We start from the raw sequence: 13097 nt of genomic DNA, 5'->3' as shown, positions 1-13097 counted from the left end.
GTCAGGAATACAGCGCACATGTTCCAATTTTTTGACTGTTCCTCTTCAGCTTTTAGCCTGTTAGTTTTGCTAACAAAAGTAAAGTATACTGTCTCAAAGTAAAGCCAGAAACTAGATGCACATTCAGCTATCCTCGTAACAAAGTAACAACTCTTACCTGTAACTAAGATGAGCTAAGTCTGCCCGAAATACAGTTTGCTGTGGCTGGTGTCTTAGTTTCATACAGCTTATTTAGGCGCGTAATAGCGAATTCCCCTACAAATCCTCCTAGACATACAACACACAGGAGGAGGGAAGAAACAGAGTCATGATGCAGAAACGATGCATGTAAACAAGACTCAGCCTCCAAGGTTCCCTCCAGGCCTGTTCTGATTGGCAGATGTGTGTGATCAGTCCGCACAGCTGGAATGCAGCCATTCAGGAAGCAAATGGCTCATAGTTCTCCTTCATTCTTGGTTAAAACAGGAAATTCTACCAACATTCTAATACTTTCTGCTCTAAGAAAATACAAATACCTTCACACTGTACTTCCCTATGGAGAAGTAATTAAAATTGGAGAAAATAACTTGATAATCTGTTGGAGGACATTTTAAACCTTTCCTCCCAAATCCACTCTTAGTGTACATGTGTTACATTTCCACATAAATACGCATACACAGTGCTTATAACATGTTACTCCTAAGACCCATATATTTGATAATTTGAGGGTAACGGTACATTATCCATTACTTACAGTATTCCCTCATCTGGGCTCTTGGCAATGGAAAACAAATTAAGATTCATGTTCTTGGCTTACTCTTTTTTCTTAAACTACACAAATAACTGGACTTCACATTTTTCCATGAGCCGTCTCTTAGCTTGAAAACATATAAATACGTATGTGTGCATGCTGTGTGTCTGCATTTTAACATACTTATTTTAAGCAAAGTAATTCTCATGACAGCCCAGACTTGTGCAATTGTCAAGAAATACATTAGTGTTAATGCTGAATTTCTGGCAAAATAATAAGTGGTTATTTTGATCCAAAAGCTGAGACTGAACAAAACAAAGCACTGAGGGCAGATTCAGAATCTGGATCTTGCCAACGATAATAAAACATTTGGATTAAAATTCCCTTAGGAAAAATGAGGACAGATCTATAGCAAACACGGACACTCCATCTTGACTATAGACAGTGCTTTAAGCGTATGGTTTCCATTTATTTCAAATCAAGTATTCCTTAGCATTTCCCCCCCAATTTTTCAGAGTTCTAAGTTTTAAATAATTATGAGAGAAAATATTTGCAAATCTTCCCAAATCTTCACATACTTAGATAACTTACTAGCCCAAAGCCTCACCATTTCCACACAGAAAAGTTATTAAAAATAAGAATGGCCTTTTTCAATTATGGTTTTCTCAGGGTATATGCCCAGTAGCGGGATTGCTGGGTCATATGGTAGTTTTATTCCTAATTTTTTAAGGAATCTCCATACTGTTCTCCATTGTGGTTGCATCAATGTACATTTCCAACAACAGTGCGAGAGGGTTCCCTTTTCTCCACACCCTCTCCAGCATTTGATGTTTGTAGATTTTTTTTTTTTTAAGACAGCCATTCTGACAGGTGTGAGGGGATACCCTATTGTAGTTTCAATTTTCATTGGCAGAAGCCAACACAATATTACAAAGCAACTATCCTCAATTAAAAATAAATTCAAAAACAGAATGGCCTAACTCTAAAATTTAGTTACCCCACGCTGCGCATTTCCTGTGGACAATGCAATAGCTCCAGGGGCCGAGCAGCCTGGCAGTATACTTTCAAGGTGAAAGTTAGCATGGCTGGACGGCTGTGTGCAAGTGTACAGCTTTGTAGGTTCAAGTCACTCTCTCTCTCTCACACACACGCACATACACGCCATGCAAGAGACAGAGAGAGACCTTAGATTTCCTGCTCCCTCTCATCCAAGTCTCCTGGTTAATAAAGATAATTGAGGAAGTGGAAGAACACCCTGAAAGAACAACAAAGGCAGAACACAGGCAGAACTGGTGCAAAGGGTGTTCAAGACGGTGCATGCGTGGATGGTGTAGGTACAACCGAGGAAACAATGGGCACATCAAGAGGGCCAAGAATCAGGACAGCACTGGGGAGCCTCCACGGGTCTGAGCGCTCCAGGTGACCACATTTTCCTGCCTTGATGACTCCTGGTCCTGAGTAATCTGGACATTCAGGATCCCAGTGTTTATACATTTAGATGTTATACCCCATTGTAGAAATAGGTCCTGATACTGGCAGGGACAGCTTTTTGGAAATGGAGAGACAGATTCTACTGATGCTAATTATTCAGGGTGATTCTGAATCTAATAATATAACACTTTGAAATGAAGATGAAAAAAATGCAGATGTCCTCTTTTGCTTTGATTAAAACAGCCAACTCAGAACTTAGTAGAATCTACTCTAACACATGTGGGCTTTGAGGATCTGGCTCTAATCAATTAACCGGAGGGAAAAATCAAACCCCATTGGGTCAGGACTTATATTACTAACTCAAGTGGGCAAAAAAAGGTCCTAAGTCATTCTTTGAAATTAGTGGGAAGACTCAGTCCCCAGGAGTGAAAATACATAGACACACTCAAAATCAAGTAGGAATCTCTCTTGTATTTCATGTTGGACTGCTAATATTTCTCTTTAGAATGACTATTATTTGTGAAGGGATTATGCATCAGATTTCCAAGCATTACTTACACATTCCAGCTTGGGATGATACATGAATAGTTTATGTTATTTTAAAGAATGATCAACGCTAGTCAGTATTAACTGAAAGATCTACATGTTCTGAAGAAGAATTCTTTGCACCTTATGGCAAACAGAATAAATAAAACAATGAATTCCTCCATGAGAAGAGAGAAGATACTCAAGGTTCACAAATCTTATTTTAATGACTCTTTAAAAGATGGCAAAACTGATTCTCCTCAATAGTACATGGATGGAATTTTACATGTCTCAGATGAGAGTTTCAGAGGCTCTCCTAAAATCTTTAAATGTCATTTCCTGAGAAAATGACAATTATGTCTACTTGGAAAGAACCCAGGATTCATTCTACAAATTACTGACGGCAGCTAATACCTAGTCACCTCCTCCTTCTAATTACTATTCCCCATCCTTCTTCAGGTGTATTTCCAAATTGATTTTTAGCCACTTTTGAGTCTTCCACAGTGACTAGTTTCAGTTCAGTTCAGTTCAGTTGCTTAGTAGTGTCTGACTCTTTGCAACCCCATGGACCACAGCACGCCAGGCCTCCCTATACATCACCAACTCCCAGAGTTGACTCAAACTCATGTCCACTGAGTCAGTGATGCCAAACAATAATCTCATCCTCTGTCATCCCCTTCTCATCTCACCTTCAATCATTCCCAGCATGAGGGTCTTTTCAAGTGAGTCAGTTCTTCACATCAGGTGGCCAAAGTACTGGAGTTTCAGCTTTAGCATCAGGCCTTCCAATGAACACCCAGGACTGATCTCCTTTAGGATGGACAGGTTGGATCTCCTTGCAGTCCAAGGGACTCTCAAGAGTCTTCTCCAACAGTTCAAAAGCATCAATTATTCGGCACTCAGCTTTCTTTATAGTTCAAATCTGACATCCATACACAACTACTGGAAAAACCATAGCTTTGATTAGATGGATCTTTGTTGGCAAAGTAAGGCCTCTGCTTTTTAATATGCTGTCTAAGTTGGTCATAACTTTCCTTCCAAGGAGTAAGCGTCTTTTAATTTCATGGCTGCAGTCACCATCTGCAGTGTATTTGGAGCCCCCCAAAAATAAAGTCCCTCACTGTTTCCCCATCTATTTGCCATGAAGTGATGGGACCAGATGCCATGATCTTCGTTTTCTGAATGTTGAGTTTTAAGCCAACTTTTTCACTCTCCACTTTCACTTTCATCAAGAGGCTCTTTAGTTTTTCTTGGTTTTCTGCCATAAGAGTGGTGTCATCTGCATATCTGAGGTTATTGATATTTCTCCTGGCAATCTTGATTCCACCTTGTGCTTCATCCAGCTCAGCGTTTCTCATGATGTACTCTGCATATAAGTTAAATAAGCAGAGAGACAATATACAGCCTTGACGTACTCCTTTTCCTATTTGGAACCAGTCTGTTGTTCCATGTCCAGTTCTAACTGTTGCTTCCTGACTTGCATATGGATTTCTCAAGAGGCAGGTCAGGTGGTCTGGCATTCCCATCTTTTTCAGAATTTTCCACAGTTTTTTGTGATCCACACAGTCAAAGGCTTTGGCATAGTCAATAAAGCAGAAATAGATATTTTTCTGGAACTCTCTTGCTTTTTTGATAATCCAACGGATGTTGGTAATTTGATCTCTGGTTCCTCTGCCTTTTCTAAATCCAGCTTGAATATCTGGAAGTTCACGGTTCATGTACTGTTGAAGCCTGGCTTGGAAAATTTTGAGCATTACTTGTCTAGCATGTGAGATGAGTGCAATTGTGTGGTAGTTTGACCATTCTTTGGCATTGCCTTTCTTTGGGATTAGAATGAAAACTGACCTTTCGCAGTCCTGTGGCCACTGCGAAGTTTTCGAAATTTGCTGGCATATTGAGTGCAACACTTTCACAGCATCATCTTTCAGGATTTGAAATAGCTCAACTGGAATTCCATCACCTCCACTAGCTTTGTTCGTAGTGATGCTTCCTAAGGCCCACTTGACTTCACATTCCAGAATGTCTGGCTCTAGGTGAGTGATCATACTGTTGTGATTATCTGGGTCATGAAGATCTTTTTTTTTTTTTTTTAATTTCTTCTGTGTATTCTTGCCACCTCTTCTTAATATCTTCTCCTTCTGTTAGGTCCATACGATTGTGCCCATCTTTGCATGAAATGTTCCCTTACTCTCTAATTTTCCTGAAGAGATATCTAGTCTTTCCCATTCTATTGTTCTCCTCTATTTCTTTGCATTGATTGTTGACGAAGGCTTTCTTATCTCTCCTTGCTATTCTTTGGAACTCTGCATTCGAATGAGTGTATCTTTCCTTTTCTCCTTTGCCTTTTGTTTCTCTTCTATTTACAGCTATATGTAAGTGACTAGTGTATTGTTCTTTTAAGTGGTAAACCTTCAATACATATACTGGGTTGGCCAAAAAAGTTGGTTTGTATTTTTCTGTAACAGCTTATGAAAAACCTGAATGAGCTTTTTGGCCAACCCAATATATCTGTTGCTATTGAACTTAAGAAAGTTACTACTCTCCTGATCCAAGGAATGAAAGACGTCTGTAAGTGATGTTTACACAGCACTGCCCATGCTTCTCGGAGAAGGCAATGGCACCCTACTCCAGTACTCTTGCCTGGAAAATCCCATGGACAGAGGAGCCTGGTGGGCTGCAGTCCATGGGGTCGCTGAGTGTCGGACACGACTGAGTGACTTCACTTTCACTTTTCACTTTCATGCATTGGAGAAGGAAATGGCAAACCCACTCCAGTATTCTTGCCTGGAGAATCCCAGGGACAGGGGAGCCTGGTGGGCTGCCATCTATGGGGTCGCACAGAGTTGGACACGACTAAAGCGACTTAGCAGCAGCAGCAGCAGTGACTAGTACTATTAACTAGAAGTAGTGAGTAGTAAGGAGCAGTGGCTGCGCTTTGCTGGAGCAGCCATGAAGAGACAGCCCACGTCCAAGTAGGAGAAACCCCAGTAAGACGGTAGGCACTGAGACAGGGCATCAGAGGGCAGACAGACTGAAACCACAATCACAGAAAACCAACCAATCTAATCACATGGACCACAAGCCTGTCTAACTCGGTGAAACTAAGCCATGCTGTGTAGGGTCACCCAAGATGGATAGGTCTTGGTGGAGAGGTCTGACAAAATGTGGTCCACTGGAGAAGGGAATGGCAAACCACTTCAGTATTCTTGTGTTGAGAACCCCATGAACAGTAAGAAATGGCAAAAAGATAGGATACTGAAAGAGGAACTCCCCAGGTCGGTAGGTGCCCAATATGCTATTGGATACCAGTGGAGAAATAACTCCAAAAAGGATGCAGAGATGAAGTCAAAGCAAAAACAACACCCAGCTGTGGATGTGACTGGTGATGAAAGCAAGGTCCGATGCTGTAAAGAGCAATATTGCATAGGAACCTGGAATGTCAGGTCCATGAATCAAGGCAAATTGGAAGTAGTCAAACAAAAAATGGCCAGAGTGAACACTGACATTTAAGAAATCAGTGAACTAAAATGGACTGGAATGGGTGAATTTAACTCAGATTATATCTACTACTGTGGGCAAGAATCCCTTAGAAGAAATGGAGTAGCCATCATAGTCAACAAGAGTCTGAAATGCAGTACTTGGATGCAATCTCAAAAACGACAGAATGATCTCCGTTCATTTCCAAGGCAAACCATTCAATATGATGGTAATCCAAGTCTATGCCCCAACCAGTAATGCTGTAGAAGCTGAAGTTGAAGGGTTCAATGAAGACCTAATGAGACCTTCTAGAACTAACACCCAAGAAAGATGTCCTTTTCATTATAGAAGACTGGAATGCAAAAGTAGGAAGTCAAGAAGCACCTGGAGTAACAGGCAAATTTGGCCTTGGAGTACAGAATGAAGCAGGGCAAAGGCTAATAGAGTTTTATCAAGAGAACGCACTGGTCATAGCAAACACTGTCTTCCAACAACACAAGAGAAGACTCTACACATGGACATCACCAGATGGTCAACACCGAAATCAGATTGATTATATTCTTTGCAGCCAAAGATGGAGAAGCTCTATATAGTCAGCAAAAACAAGACCAGGAGCTGGCTGTGGCTCAGATCATGAACTCCTTATTGCCAAATTCAGACTTAAATTGAAGAAAGTAGGGAAAACCACTGGACCATTCAGGTATGACATAAATCCAATACCTTACGATTATACAGTGGAAATGAGAAATAGACTTAAGGGACTAGATCTGATAGACAGAGTGCGTGATGAACTATGGACTGACGTTCGTGACATTGTACAGGAGACAGGGATCAAGACCATCCCCAAGAAAAAGAAATGCAAAAAAACAAAATGATTGTCTGAGGAGGCCTTACAAATAGCTGTGAAAACAAGAGAAGCGAAAAGCAAATGAGAGAAGGAAAGATATACCCATTTGAATGCAGAGTTCCAAAGAATAGCAAGGAGAGATAAGAAAGCCTTCCTCAGTGATCCATGCAGAGAAATAGAGGAAAACAATAGAATGGGAAAGACTAGAGACCTCTTCAGGAAAATGAGAGATACCAAGGGAACATTTTATGCAAAGATGGGCTCAATAAAGGACAGAAATGGTATAGACCTAACAGAAGCAGAAGATATTAAGAAGAGGTGCCAAGAATACACAGAAGAACTGTACAAAAAAGATCTTCATGACCCAGATAATCACAATGGTGTGACCACTCACCTAGAGCCACACATTCTGGAATGTGAAGTCAAGTGGGCCTTAGGAAGCATCACTATGAACAAAGCTAGTGGAGGTGATGGAATTCTAGTTAAGCTATTTCAGATCCTAAAAGATGATGCTGTGAAAGTGCTATATTCAATATGCCAGCAAATTTGGAAAACTCAGCAGTGGCCGCAGGACTGGAAAAGGTCAGTTTTCCTTCCAATCTCAAAGAAAGGCAATGCCAAAGAATGCTCAAACTACCACATGATTGCATTCACCTCACACTCTAGCAAAGTAATGTTCAAAATTCTCCAAGCCAGGCTTCAGCAATATGTGATGCGTGAACTTCCAGATGTTCAAGTTGGTTTTAGAAAAGGCCGAGGAACCAGAGATCAAATTGCCAAATCCTCTGGATCATCGAAAAAGCAAGAGAGTTCCAGAAAAACATCTATTTCTGCTTTATTGACTATGCCAAAGCCTTTGACTGTGTGGATCACAAGAAACCGTGGAAAATTCTGAAAGAGATGGAAATACCACACCACCTGACCTGCCTCTTAAGAAATCTGTATGCAGGTCCGGAAGCAACAGTTAGAACTGGACATAGAACAATAGACTGGTTCCAAATAGGAAAAGGAGTACATCAAGGCTGTATATTGTCACCCTGCTTATTTAACTTAGATGCAGAGTACATCATGAGAAACGCTGGGCTGGAAGAAGCACAAGGTGGAATCAAAATTGCTGGGAGAAATGTCAATAACCTCAGATATGCAGATGACACCACCCTTAGCAAAGAAGAACTAAAGAGCTTCTTGACGAAAGTGCAAGAGGAGAGTGAAAAAGTTGGCTTAAAACTCAACATTCAGAAAATGAAGATCATGGCATCTGGTCCCATCACTTCATGGGAAATAGATGGGGAAACAGTGAAAACAATGACAGACTTTATTTTGGGGGGCTTCAAATATACTCCAGATGGTGACTGCAGCCATGAAATTAAAAGACGCTTACTCCTTGGAAGGAAAGTTATGACCAACCTGGACAGCATATTAAAAAGCAGAGACATTACTTTGTCAACAAAGGTCCGTCTCGTCAAGGCTATGGTTTTTCCAGTGGTCATGTATGGATGTGAGAGTTGGACTGTAAAGAAAGCTGAGCGCCGAAGAATTGATGCTTTTGAACTGTGGTGTTGGAGAAGACTCTTGAGAGTCCCTTGGACTGCAAGGAGATCCAACCTGTCTATCCTAAAGGAGATCAGTCCTGAGTGTTCATTGGAAGGACTTATGTTGAAGCTGAAACTCCAATACTTTGGCCACCTGATGTGAAGAACTGACTCATTTGAAAAGACCCTGATGCTGGGAATGACAGAAGGTGGGATGAAAAGGGGACGATAGAGGATGAGATGGTTGGATGGCATCACTGACTCAATGGAAATAAGTTTGAGTCAACTCCAGGAGTTGGTGATGGACAGGGAGTCACTGAACTGAGCGACTAGTACTGAACATTCATGATTACACAAGTTACCTAACCTCTCTAAACCTCAGTTTTCTCATGTACAAAATGGGAAAGAATTGTATCTCTATAGAGTTTTTGTGCAGATAAATGAAAAGGTATAAGGAGGTTAGCTCAGTATCTAGAAGACAAACTTCATGACTCTAATTCTGTTATGAGTATTCTTACTGTCTTCCATGCCTGGCTCAAGAACTACCTTCTTCATGAAACCATCCTTGACTCTTCTTTCTCTTCAGCATCCTTGTATTAGCTTCCTATCACTGATGCTGAAGCTGAAGCTACAATACTTTGGCCACCTGATGTGAAGAGTCGACTCATTATAGAAGACCCTGATGCTGGGAAAGATTGAAGGCAGGAGGAGAAGGGGACGACATAGGACGAGATAGTTGGATGACATCACTGACGCAATGGACATGAGTTTGAGCAAGCTCTGGGAGATGGAGAAGGACAGGGAAGCCAGATGTGCTGCAATTCACGGGGCTGAAAAGATTGGACGCAACTGAGTGGCTGAGCAACAATAACAAAAACAATCACTGCTGTAAGAAATTAACTTAAAACTTGGTGGCTTAAAACAACAAAGATGTATTTATTATCTTAAATAAAGTTACAATAGGTTTTACTAGGCTAAAATCGAGGTGTGTGCATGGCTATATTCCTTCTGGAGTTTCTAGGGGAATGTCAGTTTCCCTGCTCTTTCAACTTCTTGAGGTCATCTGCATTCCTTGGGCTTATAGTCTGGTCCCTTCCTCCAACAATGTAGCATCTTTGAATCTCTGACTTCTTCTGTCTCCCTTTTCCAATGTATAGATGCCTTATTATTGATTACATTGGGCCTACTGGGATAACCCAAAATAACGTTACATCAGGATCACTGGATAAGGAACCTTGTTCTTCTTTGCCATGCGATATAACACAGTCACAGGTTCTGGGGATTAGACCATGACATCTTCAAGGGGGGAGCATCGTTCTCCCTAACACATCCTATCAGAACTCTTATACAAGCTCCAGCATTCACTTGACATTCAGCAACACTAAATAGTGCTCTTTTATTATTTAGGATCAGGCTTGTGTCTACCACCTTTCAGTGTGGGTGATGAAAGTAGGACTCAGACTCAGCTTCACAGTCACCCTCTGCAAATGTCTGTTGATAATGGTAACACCCAAAGCCCTCTCTATTCCTTCCACCTGCATCCTTCAGGCTATAGTTGGCTCTTTGATATATCTGACATTGCTAAAAAAAAAGTGTCTCCTGAAAATTCCCATTTTAAATTCCCAGGTGGCACTAGTGGTAAAGACTCTGCCTGCCAATGCAGGAGATGTAAGAGAAGTGGGTTAGATCCCTGGGTTGGGAAGACGCCCTGGAGAAGGAAATGGCAACCCACTCCACTATTCTTGCCTGGAAAAGTCCATGGGCAGAGGAACCTGGTGGGCTGTAGTCCGTGGGGTCACAAAGAGTCAGACACGACTGAGCACACACACACACACACAGAAGTCCCGTAATTTTTACACCCTAGTGGTTTGACTCTCTGCGCTAAAATGACCCACATTTGGTCTATTCTTCTGTCTCAAAGTAGCTCTCAGCAAACCAAACTCCACACAGAAGATAAAAACCTACACAGCACATTTGAACTGGAAGAAGAATCAGCTATTTGATAACAGGCTGCTACTTCTTTTTAATAATTCTTCCTTCAAATAGTTCAACTGAATCATTTTGATTGTTGAGTACAACTCACTACTTTTTCTGATTTTTATGTTAGTTTCAGAGGTGAAAATTGGAGCCACCATCCACACTGCCCCTTCTCACCCCAGAGTGAATTCGGCAGAAACGTTAGGAAGATGGGCATTTCATCAGGGCCACCAAGGGCCTGGGAGGAAGGTGACGAGGGGGCAGATAAAAGCAGGCTCCACAGCAAGGGGCCCTCATCCACACGGCCGCTCCCACCGCAAGCCCCTGCTGAGTCTCTCAGTAATAACTTCCATAGCTCTTCTTATGACAGAATCTCACTTTCTTCAGCAAGGGAGACTTGCGATTTAAGAAGGGATTAAGAGACCTTTTAGTTAAGTATAAATCTCTATTCCCCCTACTGCCAAATTAAAAATATTAGACCCATATTTAAAATACTAGGCCACTCCCATGGGCTTTTCTAAAGGAGGTATAAATTTTACCCAAAATAAGAGACGCTTCAAGAAAGGTAACCTGAGGAAGTGACCCAATAACAGGGATTGCTTTCAGTAGTTCCCAACTTATTAATATAAAAACCTCTAGGGTAGTTACAAAGCATATTAGTACCTCAATTTTTGCAATTAAAATTTTTGTTTACCTTTGTTTAACCAGCATTTCCCAAACCAATTTTAGGGTGAAACGTTTCTTACAAAATCAGACGTGGTATCTGGTGCCTTAGTATGACCAGTGTTATCTCATTATCACCATGTCCTCCCCGGGGAACCCAAGGTTCCTTTACAAAGCTAGTATTTGCAGCTCAGTGTCCAGCACCACATCTGACATGTGGGTCGCACTTCTCTAATGAACTGAACTCCAGCTGGTGTAGGGCCAGGCATGGTACCCAAACAGGTCAAACCCTGATCTTTGAAGATTATAGTAAATGTGTCCTTTCTTTAAGCCCATCACTTACTTATCTTTGATTTTGCAATGTTTGGGTTAATTTGTGCATTTTAGAATTAGAGGTTCCACAAAAAAGGTGAGCGCATGTAGTGCCTCTGGGTCTCTACTAATGGGTCGCAGCCATGACGGGAAATAAGCTGCTATTTCATGATGACAACCCAGATAGAGGTTAAGAGCAGACACTCTAGATCAGACAGGCCTTGTTTTGAGTTCTCGCTCCACTGTTTATTACCTGAATGACCTTAGGAAGGTAGTAGCCTTTGTAAGCCTCAGCATCCATGTCTGTAGTGGGAAAATCATCACAGTACTACCCATCTCATCATGCTGAATGAGGATTAAATGAAGAGATGCATATAAAGGATAGTGTGGTGGCTGACCATGATAAATGCTCAATAAATGTTCACTACTATGATGATAATATGAGGGATACACAATATTCAAAGAGTTCATAATACTGTGGGTAGAATTATCCAAAAGGTTGTCCAATATGGATTATTTTAATCCTGTAGGATTTTTTGCTGGCCTATTACTGGTCAAGAGGGCAGAAATGTACTAATAAATAATTTCCAAATCTTCCCTCATCCAGCAGCTTCAGTCTCTTTCCCTTCCCCCTTCTTTTGAACCAAGGGCTACTATGAAAAATTAATAAATATTATTTTCATTTTTTTTCATCTTCCCATTGCAGCCTCTGACAGAGTGATAAATAAGCCCTAAAAGTAAGCAGCAGAAGGGAGAGAAAGAACTAAAAGGCAGACAGAGGTTCCTTCAGGATGAAAACCTGTGCCAGCCAAGGATCACCACTCCTCTCATCCTTCCAAGTCTTTTCTGGTTAAAGTTCTGAGGGTTTTAAGCCCTCAAAGCCATTTTCTGAGACTCAAGAATTCTAACATGAATTTCCTGAGGAGCATGAATGAGTGATGTAAAGAAAGGAACTAAATAGATTAAATATAGATACTGTATCTGTTTCTGAAATTATTGAAATCTGCTTCCATATTTTAGGATGGTATGGATTTCTTTCACAAGCATCCAGAAAACAAAGATTAAATGTTACCTATCAAAGGATAGGTAACATCTCTAACCACAGGCTGCCTTTTCAGCCATTAGGGTAAAAATAAAGATGATTTTTCCCCCTCTTTAAGGGCTGCTGCTGCTGCTAAGTCGCTTCAGTCCTGTCCGACTCTCTGCAACCCCATAGTCGGCAGCCCACCAGGCTCCCCCGTCCCTGGGATTCTCCAGGCAAGAACACTGGAGTGGGTTGCCATTTCCTTCTCCAGTGCATGAAAGTGAAAAGTGAAAGTGAAGGCGCTCAGTCGTGTCCGACTCCTAGCGACCCCATGGACTGCAGCCCACCAGGCCCCCCGTCTCTGGGATCTCCAGGCACGAGTACAGCAGTGGGTGCCATCGCCTTCTCCAATGCATGAAAGTGAAGTGGCTCAGTCGTGCCCGACTCCTAGCGACCCCATGGACTGCAGCCCACCAGGCCCCCCGTCCCTGGGATCCCCAGGCACGAGTACAGGAGTGGGTGCCATCGCCTTCTCCAATGCATGAAAGTGAAAAGTGAAAGTGAAGTGGCTCAGTCGTG

General features: G+C 41.7%; 1 protein-coding gene across 17 annotated transcripts in view; it reads right to left on the bottom strand.

Moving 5' to 3' along the window:
- The window catches only part of SH3D19 (SH3 domain containing 19), a 204548-nt gene that overhangs the window by 108335 nt on the left and 83116 nt on the right, over positions 1–13097 (bottom strand). For 5 of the 17 annotated variants that reach the window (XM_086346348.1, XM_086346363.1, XM_086346359.1 and 2 more), the window contains exon 1: positions 158–273. The exons of 11 other annotated variants lie outside the window; for them this stretch is intronic. The gene's annotated coding sequence lies outside the window, so the exon portion shown is untranslated. Of the gene's footprint in view, positions 1–157; positions 274–13097 lie in introns of those variants that run through there. One more of the 17 variants, XM_086346355.1, reaches the window with a different exon arrangement.

The sequence above is a fragment of the Bos grunniens genome, chromosome 17 (genome assembly GCF_055505025.1).
Source record: "Bos grunniens cultivar Pamir isolate PY7600 chromosome 17, Bosgru_T2T1.0, whole genome shotgun sequence".
Classification (NCBI taxonomy): Eukaryota; Metazoa; Chordata; class Mammalia; order Artiodactyla; family Bovidae; genus Bos; species Bos grunniens.
The sequence above is the reverse complement of the archived record's forward strand: the minus strand, read 5'-3'. Positions and strand labels throughout refer to the sequence as shown.